This window comes from Etheostoma spectabile, unplaced genomic scaffold (assembly GCF_008692095.1).
Source record: "Etheostoma spectabile isolate EspeVRDwgs_2016 unplaced genomic scaffold, UIUC_Espe_1.0 scaffold00002645, whole genome shotgun sequence".
Taxonomy (NCBI): domain Eukaryota; kingdom Metazoa; phylum Chordata; class Actinopteri; order Perciformes; family Percidae; genus Etheostoma; species Etheostoma spectabile.
The window spans coordinates 16,621-33,635 of record NW_022602933.1 but is presented as its reverse complement, the minus strand read 5'-3'; the positions used below and the strand labels follow the sequence as shown (position 1 = coordinate 33,635).

The following is a 17,015-nucleotide window of genomic DNA, read 5'->3' as shown; positions in this document are numbered from 1 at the left end:
AATAATGGTTGGGTTAGAAAAGCAATAACGGGACTTGGGTCAAAGACTTGAAGGTTGGGTTTAGGAAATAAAAAACAGGATGGTTACGGTTGGGCTTAGGAAACGTGACACGATCAACCTCTACTGGGTCTTCTGTTTGACCCGTTCCAACAACCCAAACCTACCTCCTTGCGGATTTTTTGGCCTTTCATACTTCCGTTACCGTAGTCTCTCCTAACGCTACGTCATTTCTCATTGAAATCCCTTTGGCTTGATTTCCGTGGTGGCCACACAGAATTTCACACATTCCGTGCCATCACCCCGTAATGCAGCGTTAATAGATTTTAATCATTCACAGAATCTGTGAGAGACCAGGCTGCCTAGATCAACAAGCCACATGAGGCATGTCCTGCTCATTTGTGCCTCATATTCTTCTCAGTTCTTCTGTTAACTGTATTGAAAAAGGGCTATGCAAAGTCGCCAACATGCTCTACTACAATTTCGCTTCCTACTAACCTTAATAGGCCAAGTCAAGGATTAATCACAAATTGACTGCTGTGAACAAAGTCCTCGGTTTTTAATTAGAAAGTGTATAATTTCCAATTACTCTAATGGACATAAGGCCTATTTTCCATCGCCGGGTTGGATATGCTTCATAGCTGGACTTTCAACGCGTAATTTGATATTAACCATGCTTCATCTTTGGGCGCGTCCGGGATTTGAACCGGGACCTCGCACCCAAAGCGAGAATCATACCCCTAGACCAACGAGCCACATATAAAACGCATTTTAGCAATTTTCATAGAGGAAATACAGCTCCGATCAGTCATTGACTTGCAGAGCAATGGTCAAGTAGTTTGGCACTGGATCTTTTATGGCTCCCCGCCAGATTAAGGTTTGATGTACATTGGACAACAGAATAGTTTTGAAGCATAACCTTTTACTAAAAATGAATTTAAGTCAAAACGGTTGGGTTTGGTACCTCATTTCTCTTTTGACTTTACATTGGCATTGTTTTCCTTGGTGGCCACCACAGAATTTTTACACATCTGTGCCGCAACCACGTAGCGCAGTGTAACCAGATTGTGATCATTTCACGGGAATTCCGTAAAATTAACACAAACCCTTTAAGTTAAGGTAAGGGCTTGTGGGTGAGCTTACGTTTCCATGACACGCGGGACAACAACGAGACGGTGGGGTTAGAAAAACAATAAATGTTGGGTTTAGAAAAGCAATAACGGGGCTTGGGTCAACGACTTGAAGGTTGGGTTTAGAAAAATAACAACAGGATGTTCGGTTGGGCTTAGGAAACGTGACACGATCAACATCTACTGGGTCTTCTGTTTGACCCGTCCAACACCCAACCTACCTCCCTTGCGGATTTTGGCCTTTCATACTTCTCGTTACCGTAGTCGCTCCTAACGCTACGTCATCTTCTCATTGAAATCCTTTGGCTTTGATTTCCGTGGTGGCCACACAGAAATTCACACAGTCCGTGCCATCACCCCGTAATGCAGCGTTAATAGATTTTCATCATTTCACAGAATTCTGTGAGACCAGGCTGGCCCTACATCAACAAGCCACATGAGGCATGTCCTGCTCATTTGTGCCTCATATTCTTCTCAGTTCTCTGTTAACTGTAGTTGAAAAGGGCTATGCAAAGTCGCCAACATGCTCTACTACAATTTCGCTTCCTACTAACCTTAATAGGCCAAAGTCAAGGATTAATCACAAATTGACTGCTGTGAACAAAGTCCTCGGTTTGAATTAGAAAGTGTATAATTTCCAATTACTCTAAATGGACATATAGGCCTATTTTCCATCGCCGGGTTGGATCTGCTTCATAGCTGGACTTTCAACGCGTAATTTGATATTAACCATGCTTCATCCTTTGGGCTCGTCCGGGATTTGAACCCGGGACCTCTCGCACCCAAAGCGAGAATCATACCCCTAGACCAACGCCACATAAAACAGCATTTTAGCAATTTTTCATCGAGGAAATACAGCTCCGATCAGTCATTGACTTGCAGAGCAAGGTCAAGTAGTTTGGCACTGGATCTTTTTATGGCTCCCCGCCAGATTAAGGTTTGATTACATTGGACAACAGAATAGTTTGAAGCATAACCTTTACTAAAAATGAATTTTAAGTCAAAAACGGTTGGGTTGGTACCTCATTTCTCTTTGACTTTACATTGGCATTTTTTCCTTGGTGGCCACACAGAATTTTTACACATTCTGTGCCGCAACCACGTAGTGCAGTGTTAACAGATTGTGATCATTTCACGGAATTCCGTAAAATTAACACAACCCCTTTAAGTTAAGGTAAGGCTTGTGGGTGAGCTACGTTCCATGACACGCGGGACAACACCGAGACTGTTGGGTTTAGAAAAACAATAAATGGTTGGGTTAGAAAAAGCAATAACGGGACTTGGGTCAACGACTTGAAGGTTGGGTTTAGGAAAATAACAACAGGATGGTTACGGTTGGGCTTAGGAAACGTGACACGATCAACCTCTACTGGGTCTTCTGTTTGACCCGTCCAACACCCCAACCTACCTCCCTTTGCGGATTTTTGGCCTTTCATACTTCTCGTTACGTAGTCGCTCCTAACGCTACGTCATCTCTCATTGAAATCCCTTTGGCTTTGATTTCCGTGGTGGCCACACAGAATTTCACACATTCCGTGCCATCACCCCGTAATGCAGCGTTAATAGATTTTGATCATTTCACAGAATTCTGTGAGACCAGGCTGCCCTAGATCAACAAGCCACATGAGGCATGTCCTGCTCATTTGTGCTCATATTCTTCTCAGTTCTTCTGTTAACTGTAGTTGAAAAGGGCTATGCAAAGTCGCCAACATGCTCTACTACAATTTCGCTTCCTACTAACCTTAATAGGCCAAAGTCAAGGATTAATCACAAATTGACTGCTGTGAACAAAGTCCTGGTTTTTGGATTTTAATTAGAAAGTGTATAATTTCCAATTACTCTAAATGGACATATAGGCCTATTTTCCATCGCCGGGTTGGATCTGCTTCATAGCTGGACTTTCAATGCTGAATTTGATATTAACCATGCTTTATCCTTTGGGCTCGTCCGGGATTTGGACCCGAGACCTCTCACACCCAAAGCGAGAATCATACCCCTAGACCAACGAGCCACATAAAACAGCGTTTTAGCAATTTTCATCGAGGAAATGCAGCTCAGATCAGTCATTGACTTGCAGAGCAATGGTCAAGTAGTTTGGCACTGGATCTTTTATGGCTCCCCCGCCAGATTAAGGTTTCTGATTACATTGGACAACAGAATAGTTTTGAAGCATAACCTTTTACTAAAAATGAATTTTAAGTCAAAAACGGTTGGGTTTGGTACCTCATTTCTCTTTGACTTTACATTGGCATTGTTTTCCTTGGTGGCCACACAGAATTTTTACACATTCTGTGCCGCAACCACGTAGTGCAGTGTTAACAGATTGTGATCATTTCACGGAATTCCGTAAAATTAACACAACCCCTTTAAGTTAAGGTAAGGCTTGTGGGTGAGCTTACGTTTCCATGACACGCGGGACAACAACGAGACGGTTGGGTTTAGAAAAACAATAAATGGTTGGGTTTAGAAAAGCAATAACGGGACTTGGGTCAACGACTTGAAGGTTGGGTTTAGGAAAATAACAACAGGATGGTTACGGTTGGGCTTAGGAAACGTGACACGATCAACCTCTACTGGGTCTTCTGTTTGACCGTCCAACACCCCAACCTACCTCCCTTTGCGGATTTTTGGCCTTTCATACTTCTCGTTACCGTAGTCGCTCCTAACGCTACGTCATCTTCTCATTGAAATCCCTTTGGCTTTGATTTCCGTGGTGGCCACACAGAATTTCACACATTCCGTGCCATCACCCCGTAATGCAGCGTTAATAGATTTTCATCATTTCACAGAATTCTGTGAGACCAGGCTGCCCTAGATCAACAAGCCACATGAGGCATGTCCTGCTCATTTGTGCCTCATATTCTTCTCAGTTCTTCTGTTAACTGTAGTTGAAAAGGGCTATGCAAAGTCGCCAACATGCTCTACTACAATTTCGCTTCCTACTAACCTTAATAGGCCAAAGTCAAGGATTAATCACAAATTGACTGCTGTGAACAAAGTCCTCGGTTTTTGGATTTAATTAGAAAGTGTATAATTTCCAATTACTCTAAATGGACATATAGGCCTATTTTCCATCGCCGGGTTGGATCTGCTTCATAGCTGGACTTTCAATGCTGAATTTGATATTAACCATGCTTTATCCTTTGGGCTCGTCCGGGATTTGGACCCGAGACCTCTCACACCCAAAGCGAGAATCATACCCCTAGACCAACGAGCCACATAAAACAGCGTTTTAGCAATTTTCATCGAGGAAATGCAGCTCAGATCAGTCATTGACTTGCAGAGCAATGGTCAAGTAGTTTGGCACTGGATCTTTTTATGGCTCCCCCGCCAGATTAAGGTTTCTGATTACATTGGACAACAGAATAGTTTTGAAGCATAACCTTTTACTAAAAATGAATTTTAAGTCAAAAACGGTTGGGTTTGGTACCTCATTTCTCTTTGACTTTACATTGGCATTGTTTTCCTTGGTGGCCACACAGAATTTTTACACATTCTGTGCCGCAACCACGTAGTGCAGTGTTAACAGATTGTGATCATTTCACGGAATTCCGTAAAATTAACACAACCCCTTTAAGTTAAGGTAAGGCTTGTGGGTGAGCTTACGTTTCCATGACACGCGGGACAACAACGAGACGGTTGGGTTTAGAAAACAATAAATGGTTGGGTTTAGAAAAGCAATAACGGGACTTGGGTCAACGACTTGAAGGTTGGGTTTAGGAAAATAACAACAGGATGGTTACGGTTGGGCTTAGGAAACGTGACACGATCAACCTCTACTGGGTCTTCTGTTTGACCCGTCCAACACCCCAACCTACCTCCCTTTGCGGATTTTTGGCCTTTCATACTTCTCGTTACCGTAGTCGCTCCTAACGCTACGTCATCTTCTCATTGAAATCCCTTTGGCTTTGATTTCCGTGGTGGCCACACAGAATTTCACACATTCCGTGCCATCACCCCGTAATGCAGCGTTAATAGATTTTCATCATTTCACAGAATTCTGTGAGACCAGGCTGCCCTAGATCAACAAGCCACATGAGGCATGTCCTGCTCATTTGTGCCTCATATTCTTCTCAGTTCTTCTGTTAACTGTAGTTGAAAAGGGCTATGCAAAGTCGCCAACATGCTCTACTACAATTTCGCTTCCTACTAACCTTAATAGGCCAAAGTCAAGGATTAATCACAAATTGACTGCTGTGAACAAAGTCCTCGGTTTTAATTAGAAAGTGTATAATTTCCAATTACTCTAAATGGACATATAGGCCTATTTTCCATCGCCGGGTTGGATCTGCTTCATAGCTGGACTTTCAACGCGTAATTTGATATTAACCATGCTTCATCCTTTGGGCTCGTCCGGGATTTGAACCCGGGACCTCTCGCACCCAAAGCGAGAATCATACCCCTAGACCAACGAGCCACATAAAACAGCATTTTAGCAATTTTCATCGAGGAAATACAGCTCCGATCAGTCATTGACTTGCAGAGCAATGGTCAAGTAGTTTGGCACTGGATCTTTTTATGGCTCCCCCGCCAGATTAAGGTTTCTGATTACATTGGACAACAGAATAGTTTTGAAGCATAACCTTTTACTAAAAATGAATTTTAAGTCAAAAACGGTTGGGTTTGGTACCTCATTTCTCTTTGACTTTACATTGGCATTGTTTTCCTTGGTGGCCACACAGAATTTTTACACATTCTGTGCCGCAACCACGTAGTGCAGTGTTAACAGATTGTGATCATTTCACGGAATTCCGTAAAATTAACACAACCCCTTTAAGTTAAGGTAAGGCTTGTGGGTGAGCTTACGTTTCCATGACACGCGGGACAACAACGAGACGGTTGGGTTTAGAAAAACAATAAATGGTTGGGTTTAGAAAAGCAATAACGGGACTTGGGTCAACGACTTGAAGGTTGGGTTTAGGAAAATAACAACAGGATGGTTACGGTTGGGCTTAGGAAACGTGACACGATCAACCTCTACTGGGTCTTCTGTTTGACCGTCCAACACCCCAACCTACCTCCCTTTGCGGATTTTTGGCCTTTCATACTTCTCGTTACCGTAGTCGCTCCTAACGCTACGTCATCTTCTCATTGAAATCCCTTTGGCTTTGATTTCCGTGGTGGCCACACAGAATTTCACACATTCCGTGCCATCACCCCGTAATGCAGCGTTAATAGATTTTGATCATTTCACAGAATTCTGTGAGACCAGGCTGCCCTAGATCAACAAGCCACATGAGGCATGTCCTGCTCATTTGTGCCTCATATTCTTCTCAGTTCTTCTGTTAACTGTAGTTGAAAAGGGCTATGCAAAGTCGCCAACATGCTCTACTACAATTTCGCTTCCTACTAACCTTAATAGGCCAAAGTCAAGGATTAATCACAAATTGACTGCTGTGAACAAAGTCCTCGGTTTTGGATTTAATTAGAAAGTGTATAATTTCCAATTACTCTAAATGGACATATAGGCCTATTTTCCATCGCCGGGTTGGATCTGCTTCATAGCTGGACTTTCAATGCTGAATTTGATATTAACCATGCTTTATCCTTTGGGCTCGTCCGGGATTTGAACCCGGGACCTCTCGCACCCAAAGCGAGAATCATACCCCTAGACCAACGAGCCACATAAAACAGCATTTTAGCAATTTTTCATCGAGGAAATACAGCTCCGATCAGTCATTGACTTGCAGAGCAATGGTCAAGTAGTTTGGCACTGGATCTTTTTATGGCTCCCCCGCCAGATTAAGGTTTCTGATTACATTGGACAACAGAATAGTTTTGAAGCATAACCTTTTACTAAAAATGAATTTTAAGTCAAAAACGGTTGGGTTTGGTACCTCATTTCTCTTTGACTTTACATTGGCATTGTTTTCCTTGGTGGCCACACAGAATTTTTACACATTCTGTGCCGCAACCACGTAGTGCAGTGTTAACAGATTGTGATCATTTCACGGAATTCCGTAAAATTAACACAACCCCTTTAAGTTAAGGTAAGGCTTGTGGGTGAGCTTACGTTTCCATGACACGCGGGACAACAACGAGACGGTTGGGTTTAGAAAAACAATAAATGGTTGGGTTTAGAAAAGCAATAACGGGACTTGGGTCAACGACTTGAAGGTTGGGTTTAGGAAAATAACAACAGGATGGTTACGGTTGGGCTTAGGAAACGTGACACGATCAACCTCTACTGGGTCTTCTGTTTGACCCGTCCAACACCCCAACCTACCTCCCTTTGCGGATTTTTGGCCTTTCATACTTCTCGTTACCGTAGTCGCTCCTAACGCTACGTCATCTTCTCATTGAAATCCCTTTGGCTTTGATTTCCGTGGTGGCCACACAGAATTTCACACATTCCGTGCCATCACCCCGTAATGCAGCGTTAATAGATTTTCATCATTTCACAGAATTCTGTGAGACCAGGCTGCCCTAGATCAACAAGCCACATGAGGCATGTCCTGCTCATTTGTGCCTCATATTCTTCTCAGTTCTTCTGTTAACTGTAGTTGAAAAGGGCTATGCAAAGTCGCCAACATGCTCTACTACAATTTCGCTTCCTACTAACCTTAATAGGCCAAAGTCAAGGATTAATCACAAATTGACTGCTGTGAACAAAGTCCTCGGTTTTAATTAGAAAGTGTATAATTTCCAATTACTCTAAATGGACATATAGGCCTATTTTCCATCGCCGGGTTGGATCTGCTTCATAGCTGGACTTTCAATGCGAATTTGATATTAACCATGCTTCATCCTTTGGGCTCGTCCGGGATTTGAACCCGGGACCTCTCGCACCCAAAGCGAGAATCATACCCCTAGACCAACGAGCCACATAAAACAGCATTTTAGCAATTTTTCATCGAGGAAATACAGCTCCGATCAGTCATTGACTTGCAGAGCAATGGTCAAGTAGTTTGGCACTGGATCTTTTTATGGCTCCCCCGCCAGATTAAGGTTTCTGATTACATTGGACAACAGAATAGTTTTGAAGCATAACCTTTTACTAAAAATGAATTTTAAGTCAAAAACGGTTGGGTTTGGTACCTCATTTCTCTTTGACTTTACATTGGCATTGTTTTCCTTGGTGGCCACACAGAATTTTTACACATTCTGTGCCGCAACCACGTAGTGCAGTGTTAACAGATTGTGATCATTTCACGGAATTCCGTAAAATTAACACAACCCCTTTAAGTTAAGGTAAGGCTTGTGGGTGAGCTTACGTTTCCATGACACGCGGGACAACAACGAGACGGTTGGGTTTAGAAAAACAATAAATGGTTGGGTTTAGAAAAGCAATAACGGGACTTGGGTCAACGACTTGAAGGTTGGGTTTAGGAAAATAACAACAGGATGGTTACGGTTGGGCTTAGGAAACGTGACACGATCAACCTCTACTGGGTCTTCTGTTTGACCCGTCCAACACCCCAACCTACCTCCCTTTGCGGATTTTTGGCCTTTCATACTTCTCGTTACCGTAGTCGCTCCTAACGCTACGTCATCTTCTCATTGAAATCCCTTTGGCTTTGATTTCCGTGGTGGCCACACAGAATTTCACACATTCCGTGCCATCACCCCGTAATGCAGCGTTAATAGATTTTCATCATTTCACAGAATTCTGTGAGACCAGGCTGCCCTAGATCAACAAGCCACATGAGGCATGTCCTGCTCATTTGTGCCTCATATTCTTCTCAGTTCTTCTGTTAACTGTAGTTGAAAAGGGCTATGCAAAGTCGCCAACATGCTCTACTACAATTTCGCTTCCTACTAACCTTAATAGGCCAAAGTCAAGGATTAATCACAAATTGACTGCTGTGAACAAAGTCCTCGGTTTTAATTAGAAAGTGTATAATTTCCAATTACTCTAAATGGACATATAGGCCTATTTTCCATCGCCGGGTTGGATCTGCTTCATAGCTGGACTTTCAATGCGAATTTGATATTAACCATGCTTATCCTTTGGGCTCGTCCGGGATTTGAACCCGGGACCTCTCGCACCCAAAGCGAGAATCATACCCCTAGACCAACGAGCCACATAAAACAGCATTTTAGCAATTTTTCATCGAGGAAATACAGCTCCGATCAGTCATTGACTTGCAGAGCAATGGTCAAGTAGTTTGGCACTGGATCTTTTTATGGCTCCCCCGCCAGATTAAGGTTTCTGATTACATTGGACAACAGAATAGTTTTGAAGCATAACCTTTTACTAAAAATGAATTTTAAGTCAAAAACGGTTGGGTTTGGTACCTCATTTCTCTTTGACTTTACATTGGCATTGTTTTCCTTGGTGGCCACACAGAATTTTTACACATTCTGTGCCGCAACCACGTAGTGCAGTGTTAACAGATTGTGATCATTTCACGGAATTCCGTAAAATTAACACAACCCCTTTAAGTTAAGGTAAGGCTTGTGGGTGAGCTTACGTTTCCATGACACGCGGGACAACAACGAGACGGTTGGGTTTAGAAAAACAATAAATGGTTGGGTTTAGAAAAGCAATAACGGGACTTGGGTCAACGACTTGAAGGTTGGGTTTAGGAAAATAACAACAGGATGGTTACGGTTGGGCTTAGGAAACGTGACACGATCAACCTCTACTGGGTCTTCTGTTTGACCCGTCCAACACCCCAACCTACCTCCCTTTGCGGATTTTTGGCCTTTCATACTTCTCGTTACCGTAGTCGCTCCTAACGCTACGTCATCTTCTCATTGAAATCCCTTTGGCTTTGATTTCCGTGGTGGCCACACAGAATTTCACACATTCCGTGCCATCACCCCGTAATGCAGCGTTAATAGATTTTCATCATTTCACAGAATTCTGTGAGACCAGGCTGCCCTAGATCAACAAGCCACATGAGGCATGTCCTGCTCATTTGTGCCTCATATTCTTCTCAGTTCTTCTGTTAACTGTAGTTGAAAAGGGCTATGCAAAGTCGCCAACATGCTCTACTACAATTTCGCTTCCTACTAACCTTAATAGGCCAAAGTCAAGGATTAATCACAAATTGACTGCTGTGAACAAAGTCCTCGGTTTTAATTAGAAAGTGTATAATTTCCAATTACTCTAAATGGACATATAGGCCTATTTTCCATCGCCGGGTTGGATCTGCTTCATAGCTGGACTTTCAATGCGAATTTGATATTAACCATGCTTCATCCTTTGGGCTCGTCCGGGATTTGAACCCGGGACCTCTCGCACCCAAAGCGAGAATCATACCCCTAGACCAACGAGCCACATAAAACAGCATTTTAGCAATTTTCATCGAGGAAATGCAGCTCAGATCAGTCATTGACTTGCAGAGCAATGGTCAAGTAGTTTGGCACTGGATCTTTTTATGGCTCCCCCGCCAGATTAAGGTTTCTGATTACATTGGACAACAGAATAGTTTTGAAGCATAACCTTTTACTAAAAATGAATTTTAAGTCAAAAACGGTTGGGTTTGGTACCTCATTTCTCTTTGACTTTACATTGGCATTGTTTTCCTTGGTGGCCACACAGAATTTTTACACATTCTGTGCCGCAACCACGTAGTGCAGTGTTAACAGATTGTGATCATTTCACGGAATTCCGTAAAATTAACACAACCCCTTTAAGTTAAGGTAAGGCTTGTGGGTGAGCTTACGTTTCCATGACACGCGGGACAACTACGAGACGGTTGGGTTTAGAAAACAATAAATGGTTGGGTTTAGAAAAGCAATAACGGGACTTGGGTCAACGACTTGAAGGTTGGGTTTAGGAAAATAACAACAGGATGGTTACGGTTGGGCTTAGGAAACGTGACACGATCAACCTCTACTGGGTCTTCTGTTTGACCCGTCCAACACCCCAACCTACCTCCCTTTGCGGATTTTTGGCCTTTCATACTTCTCGTTACCGTAGTCGCTCCTAACGCTACGTCATCTTCTCATTGAAATCCCTTTGGCTTTGATTTCCGTGGTGGCCACACAGAATTTCACACATTCCGTGCCATCACCCCGTAATGCAGCGTTAATAGATTTTCATCATTTCACAGAATTCTGTGAGACCAGGCTGCCCTAGATCAACAAGCCACATGAGGCATGTCCTGCTCATTTGTGCCTCATATTCTTCTCAGTTCTTCTGTTAACTGTAGTTGAAAAGGGCTATGCAAAGTCGCCAACATGCTCTACTACAATTTCGCTTCCTACTAACCTTAATAGGCCAAAGTCAAGGATTAATCACAAATTGACTGCTGTGAACAAAGTCCTCGGGTTTTAATTAGAAAGTGTATAATTTCCAATTACTCTAAATGGACATATAGGCCTATTTTCCATCGCCGGGTTGGATCTGCTTCATAGCTGGACTTTCAATGCTGAATTTGATATTAACCATGCTTTATCCTTTGGGCTCGTCCGGGATTTGAACCCGGGACCTCTCGCACCCAAAGCGAGAATCATACCCCTAGACCAACGAGCCACATAAAACAGCATTTTAGCAATTTTTCATCGAGGAAATACAGCTCCGATCAGTCATTGACTTGCAGAGCAATGGTCAAGTAGTTTGGCACTGGATCTTTTTATGGCTCCCCGCCAGATTAAGGTTTCTGATTACATTGGACAACAGAATAGTTTTGAAGCATAACCTTTTACTAAAAATGAATTTTAAGTCAAAAACGGTTGGGTTTGGTACCTCATTTCTCTTTGACTTTACATTGGCATTGTTTTCCTTGGTGGCCACACAGAATTTTTACACATTCTGTGCCGCAACCACGTAGTGCAGTGTTAACAGATTGTGATCATTTCACGGAATTCCGTAAAATTAACACAACCCCTTTAAGTTAAGGTAAGGCTTGTGGGTGAGCTTACGTTTCCATGACACGCGGGACAACAACGAGACGGTTGGGTTTAGAAAAACAATAAATGGTTGGGTTTAGAAAAGCAATAACGGGACTTGGGTCAACGACTTGAAGGTTGGGTTTAGGAAAATAACAACAGGATGGTTACGGTTGGGCTTAGGAAACGTGACACGATCAACCTCTACTGGGTCTTCTGTTTGACCCGTCCAACACCCCAACCTACCTCCCTTTGCGGATTTTTGGCCTTTCATACTTCTCGTTACCGTAGTCGCTCCTAACGCTACGTCATCTTCTCATTGAAATCCCTTTGGCTTTGATTTCCGTGGTGGCCACACAGAATTTCACACATTCCGTGCCATCACCCCGTAATGCAGCGTTAATAGATTTTCATCATTTCACAGAATTCTGTGAGACCAGGCTGCCCTAGATCAACAAGCCACATGAGGCATGTCCTGCTCATTTGTGCCTCATATTCTTCTCAGTTCTTCTGTTAACTGTAGTTGAAAAGGGCTATGCAAAGTCGCCAACATGCTCTACTACAATTTCGCTTCCTACTAACCTTAATAGGCCAAAGTCAAGGATTAATCACAAATTGACTGCTGTGAACAAAGTCCTCGGTTTTGGATTTAATTAGAAAGTGTATAATTTCCAATTACTCTAAATGGACATATAGGCCTATTTTCCATCGCCGGGTTGGATCTGCTTCATAGCTGGACTTTCAATGCTGAATTTGATATTAACCATGCTTATCCTTTGGGCTCGTCCGGGATTTGAACCCGGGACCTCTCGCACCCAAAGCGAGAATCATACCCCTAGACCAACGAGCCACATAAAACAGCATTTTAGCAATTTTCATCGAGGAAATACAGCTCCGATCAGTCATTGACTTGCAGAGCAATGGTCAAGTAGTTTGGCACTGGATCTTTTTATGGCTCCCCCGCCAGATTAAGGTTTCTGATTACATTGGACAACAGAATAGTTTTGAAGCATAACCTTTTACTAAAAATGAATTTTAAGTCAAAAACGGTTGGGTTTGGTACCTCATTTCTCTTTGACTTTACATTGGCATTGTTTTCCTTGGTGGCCACACAGAATTTTTACACATTCTGTGCCGCAACCACGTAGTGCAGTGTTAACAGATTGTGATCATTTCACGGAATTCCGTAAAATTAACACAACCCCTTTAAGTTAAGGTAAGGCTTGTGGGTGAGCTTACGTTTCCATGACACGCGGGACAACAACGAGACGGTTGGGTTTAGAAAAACAATAAATGGTTGGGTTTAGAAAAGCAATAACGGGACTTGGGTCAACGACTTGAAGGTTGGGTTTAGGAAAATAACAACAGGATGGTTACGGTTGGGCTTAGGAAACGTGACACGATCAACCTCTACTGGGTCTTCTGTTTGACCCGTCCAACACCCCAACCTACCTCCCTTTGCGGATTTTTGGCCTTTCATACTTCTCGTTACCGTAGTCGCTCCTAACGCTACGTCATCTTCTCATTGAAATCCCTTTGGCTTTGATTTCCGTGGTGGCCACACAGAATTTCACACATTCCGTGCCATCACCCCGTAATGCAGCGTTAATAGATTTTCATCATTTCACAGAATTCTGTGAGACCAGGCTGCCCTAGATCAACAAGCCACATGAGGCATGTCCTGCTCATTTGTGCCTCATATTCTTCTCAGTTCTTCTGTTAACTGTAGTTGAAAAGGGCTATGCAAAGTCGCCAACATGCTCTACTACAATTTCGCTTCCTACTAACCTTAATAGGCCAAAGTCAAGGATTAATCACAAATTGACTGCTGTGAACAAAGTCCTCGGTTTAATTAGAAAGTGTATAATTTCCAATTACTCTAAATGGACATATAGGCCTATTTTCCATCGCCGGGTTGGATCTGCTTCATAGCTGGACTTTCAATGCGAATTTGATATTAACCATGCTTTATCCTTTGGGCTCGTCCGGGATTTGAACCCGGGACCTCTCGCACCCAAAGCGAGAATCATACCCCTAGACCAACGAGCCACATAAAACAGCATTTTAGCAATTTTTCATCGAGGAAATACAGCTCCGATCAGTCATTGACTTGCAGAGCAATGGTCAAGTAGTTTGGCACTGGATCTTTTTATGGCTCCCCCGCCAGATTAAGGTTTCTGATTACATTGGACAACAGAATAGTTTTGAAGCATAACCTTTTACTAAAAATGAATTTTAAGTCAAAAACGGTTGGGTTTGGTACCTCATTTCTCTTTGACTTTACATTGGCATTGTTTTCCTTGGTGGCCACACAGAATTTTTACACATTCTGTGCCGCAACCACGTAGTGCAGTGTTAACAGATTGTGATCATTTCACGGAATTCCGTAAAATTAACACAACCCCTTTAAGTTAAGGTAAGGCTTGTGGGTGAGCTTACGTTTCCATGACACGCGGGACAACAACGAGACGGTTGGGTTTAGAAAAACAATAAATGGTTGGGTTTAGAAAAGCAATAACGGGACTTGGGTCAACGACTTGAAGGTTGGGTTTAGGAAAATAACAACAGGATGGTTACGGTTGGGCTTAGGAAACGTGACACGATCAACCTCTACTGGGTCTTCTGTTTGACCCGTCCAACACCCCAACCTACCTCCCTTTGCGGATTTTTGGCCTTTCATACTTCTCGTTACCGTAGTCGCTCCTAACGCTACGTCATCTTCTCATTGAAATCCCTTTGGCTTTGATTTCCGTGGTGGCCACACAGAATTTCACACATTCCGTGCCATCACCCCGTAATGCAGCGTTAATAGATTTTCATCATTTCACAGAATTCTGTGAGACCAGGCTGCCCTAGATCAACAAGCCACATGAGGCATGTCCTGCTCATTTGTGCCTCATATTCTTCTCAGTTCTTCTGTTAACTGTAGTTGAAAAGGGCTATGCAAAGTCGCCAACATGCTCTACTACAATTTCGCTTCCTACTAACCTTAATAGGCCAAAGTCAAGGATTAATCACAAATTGACTGCTGTGAACAAAGTCCTCGGTTTTAATTAGAAAGTGTATAATTTCCAATTACTCTAAATGGACATATAGGCCTATTTTCCATCGCCGGGTTGGATCTGCTTCATAGCTGGACTTTCAACGCGTAATTTGATATTAACCATGCTTCATCCTTTGGGCTCGTCCGGGATTTGAACCCGGGACCTCTCGCACCCAAAGCGAGAATCATACCCCTAGACCAACGAGCCACATAAAACAGCATTTTAGCAATTTTCATCGAGGAAATACAGCTCCGATCAGTCATTGACTTGCAGAGCAATGGTCAAGTAGTTTGGCACTGGATCTTTTTATGGCTCCCCCGCCAGATTAAGGTTTCTGATTACATTGGACAACAGAATAGTTTTGAAGCATAACCTTTTACTAAAAATGAATTTTAAGTCAAAAACGGTTGGGTTTGGTACCTCATTTCTCTTTGACTTTACATTGGCATTGTTTTCCTTGGTGGCCACACAGAATTTTTACACATTCTGTGCCGCAACCACGTAGTGCAGTGTTAACAGATTGTGATCATTTCACGGAATTCCGTAAAATTAACACAACCCCTTTAAGTTAAGGTAAGGCTTGTGGGTGAGCTTACGTTTCCATGACACGCGGGACAACAACGAGACGGTTGGGTTTAGAAAAACAATAAATGGTTGGGTTTAGAAAAGCAATAACGGGACTTGGGTCAACGACTTGAAGGTTGGGTTTAGGAAAATAACAACAGGATGGTTACGGTTGGGCTTAGGAAACGTGACACGATCAACCTCTACTGGGTCTTCTGTTTGACCCGTCCAACACCCCAACCTACCTCCCTTTGCGGATTTTTGGCCTTTCATACTTCTCGTTACCGTAGTCGCTCCTAACGCTACGTCATCTTCTCATTGAAATCCCTTTGGCTTTGATTTCCGTGGTGGCCACACAGAATTTCACACATTCCGTGCCATCACCCCGTAATGCAGCGTTAATAGATTTTCATCATTTCACAGAATTCTGTGAGACCAGGCTGCCCTAGATCAACAAGCCACATGAGGCATGTCCTGCTCATTTGTGCCTCATATTCTTCTCAGTTCTTCTGTTAACTGTAGTTGAAAAGGGCTATGCAAAGTCGCCAACATGCTCTACTACAATTTCGCTTCCTACTAACCTTAATAGGCCAAAGTCAAGGATTAATCACAAATTGACTGCTGTGAACAAAGTCCTCGGTTTTTGGATTTAATTAGAAAGTGTATAATTTCCAATTACTCTAAATGGACATATAGGCCTATTTTCCATCGCCGGGTTGGATCTGCTTCATAGCTGGACTTTCAATGCTGAATTTGATATTAACCATGCTTTATCCTTTGGGCTCGTCCGGGATTTGAACCCGGGACCTCTCGCACCCAAAGCGAGAATCATACCCCTAGACCAACGAGCCACATAAAACAGCATTTTAGCAATTTTTCATCGAGGAAATACAGCTCCGATCAGTCATTGACTTGCAGAGCAATGGTCAAGTAGTTTGGCACTGGATCTTTTTATGGCTCCCCCGCCAGATTAAGGTTTCTGATTACATTGGACAACAGAATAGTTTTGAAGCATAACCTTTTACTAAAAATGAATTTTAAGTCAAAAACGGTTGGGTTTGGTACCTCATTTCTCTTTGACTTTACATTGGCATTGTTTTCCTTGGTGGCCACACAGAATTTTTACACATTCTGTGCCGCAACCACGTAGTGCAGTGTTAACAGATTGTGATCATTTCACGGAATTCCGTAAAATTAACACAACCCCTTTAAGTTAAGGTAAGGCTTGTGGGTGAGCTTACGTTTCCATGACACGCGGGACAACAACGAGACGGTTGGGTTTAGAAAAACAATAAATGGTTGGGTTTAGAAAAGCAATAACGGGACTTGGGTCAACGACTTGAAGGTTGGGTTTAGGAAAATAACAACAGGATGGTTACGGTTGGGCTTAGGAAACGTGACACGATCAACCTCTACTGGGTCTTCTGTTTGACCCGTCCAACACCCCAACCTACCTCCCTTTGCGGATTTTTGGCCTTTCATACTTCTCGTTACCGTA

The 17,015-nt window shown here is 42.9% G+C and overlaps 13 non-coding genes across 13 annotated transcripts; all 13 read right to left on the bottom strand.

Annotated features, from left to right (window-relative positions):
* Positions 1-1,871: 1,871 nt before the first annotated feature.
* trnap-ugg (transfer RNA proline (anticodon UGG)) lies at positions 1,872-1,942 on the bottom strand. Its single transcript has one exon. It is a non-coding gene; the product is annotated as a tRNA-Pro (tRNA).
* A 1,124-nt stretch (positions 1,943-3,066) lies between these two features.
* Positions 3,067-3,138, bottom strand: trnap-ugg (transfer RNA proline (anticodon UGG)). The gene has a single exon. It is a non-coding gene; the product is annotated as a tRNA-Pro (tRNA).
* A 1,134-nt stretch (positions 3,139-4,272) lies between these two features.
* trnap-ugg (transfer RNA proline (anticodon UGG)) lies at positions 4,273-4,344 on the bottom strand. The gene has a single exon. It is a non-coding gene; the product is annotated as a tRNA-Pro (tRNA).
* Positions 4,345-5,472: 1,128 nt separating this feature from the next.
* Positions 5,473-5,544, bottom strand: trnap-ugg (transfer RNA proline (anticodon UGG)). The gene has a single exon. It is a non-coding gene; the product is annotated as a tRNA-Pro (tRNA).
* Positions 5,545-6,678: 1,134 nt separating this feature from the next.
* On the bottom strand, positions 6,679-6,750 carry trnap-ugg (transfer RNA proline (anticodon UGG)). Its single transcript has one exon. It is a non-coding gene; the product is annotated as a tRNA-Pro (tRNA).
* Positions 6,751-7,879: 1,129 nt separating this feature from the next.
* trnap-ugg (transfer RNA proline (anticodon UGG)) lies at positions 7,880-7,951 on the bottom strand. Its single transcript has one exon. It is a non-coding gene; the product is annotated as a tRNA-Pro (tRNA).
* A 1,128-nt stretch (positions 7,952-9,079) lies between these two features.
* Positions 9,080-9,151, bottom strand: trnap-ugg (transfer RNA proline (anticodon UGG)). The gene has a single exon. It is a non-coding gene; the product is annotated as a tRNA-Pro (tRNA).
* A 1,129-nt stretch (positions 9,152-10,280) lies between these two features.
* Positions 10,281-10,352, bottom strand: trnap-ugg (transfer RNA proline (anticodon UGG)). Its single transcript has one exon. It is a non-coding gene; the product is annotated as a tRNA-Pro (tRNA).
* A 1,129-nt stretch (positions 10,353-11,481) lies between these two features.
* trnap-ugg (transfer RNA proline (anticodon UGG)) lies at positions 11,482-11,553 on the bottom strand. Its single transcript has one exon. It is a non-coding gene; the product is annotated as a tRNA-Pro (tRNA).
* A 1,134-nt stretch (positions 11,554-12,687) lies between these two features.
* trnap-ugg (transfer RNA proline (anticodon UGG)) lies at positions 12,688-12,759 on the bottom strand. The gene has a single exon. It is a non-coding gene; the product is annotated as a tRNA-Pro (tRNA).
* A 1,127-nt stretch (positions 12,760-13,886) lies between these two features.
* On the bottom strand, positions 13,887-13,958 carry trnap-ugg (transfer RNA proline (anticodon UGG)). Its single transcript has one exon. It is a non-coding gene; the product is annotated as a tRNA-Pro (tRNA).
* A 1,130-nt stretch (positions 13,959-15,088) lies between these two features.
* On the bottom strand, positions 15,089-15,160 carry trnap-ugg (transfer RNA proline (anticodon UGG)). The gene has a single exon. It is a non-coding gene; the product is annotated as a tRNA-Pro (tRNA).
* A 1,136-nt stretch (positions 15,161-16,296) lies between these two features.
* On the bottom strand, positions 16,297-16,368 carry trnap-ugg (transfer RNA proline (anticodon UGG)). Its single transcript has one exon. It is a non-coding gene; the product is annotated as a tRNA-Pro (tRNA).
* Positions 16,369-17,015: the final 647 nt, after the last annotated feature.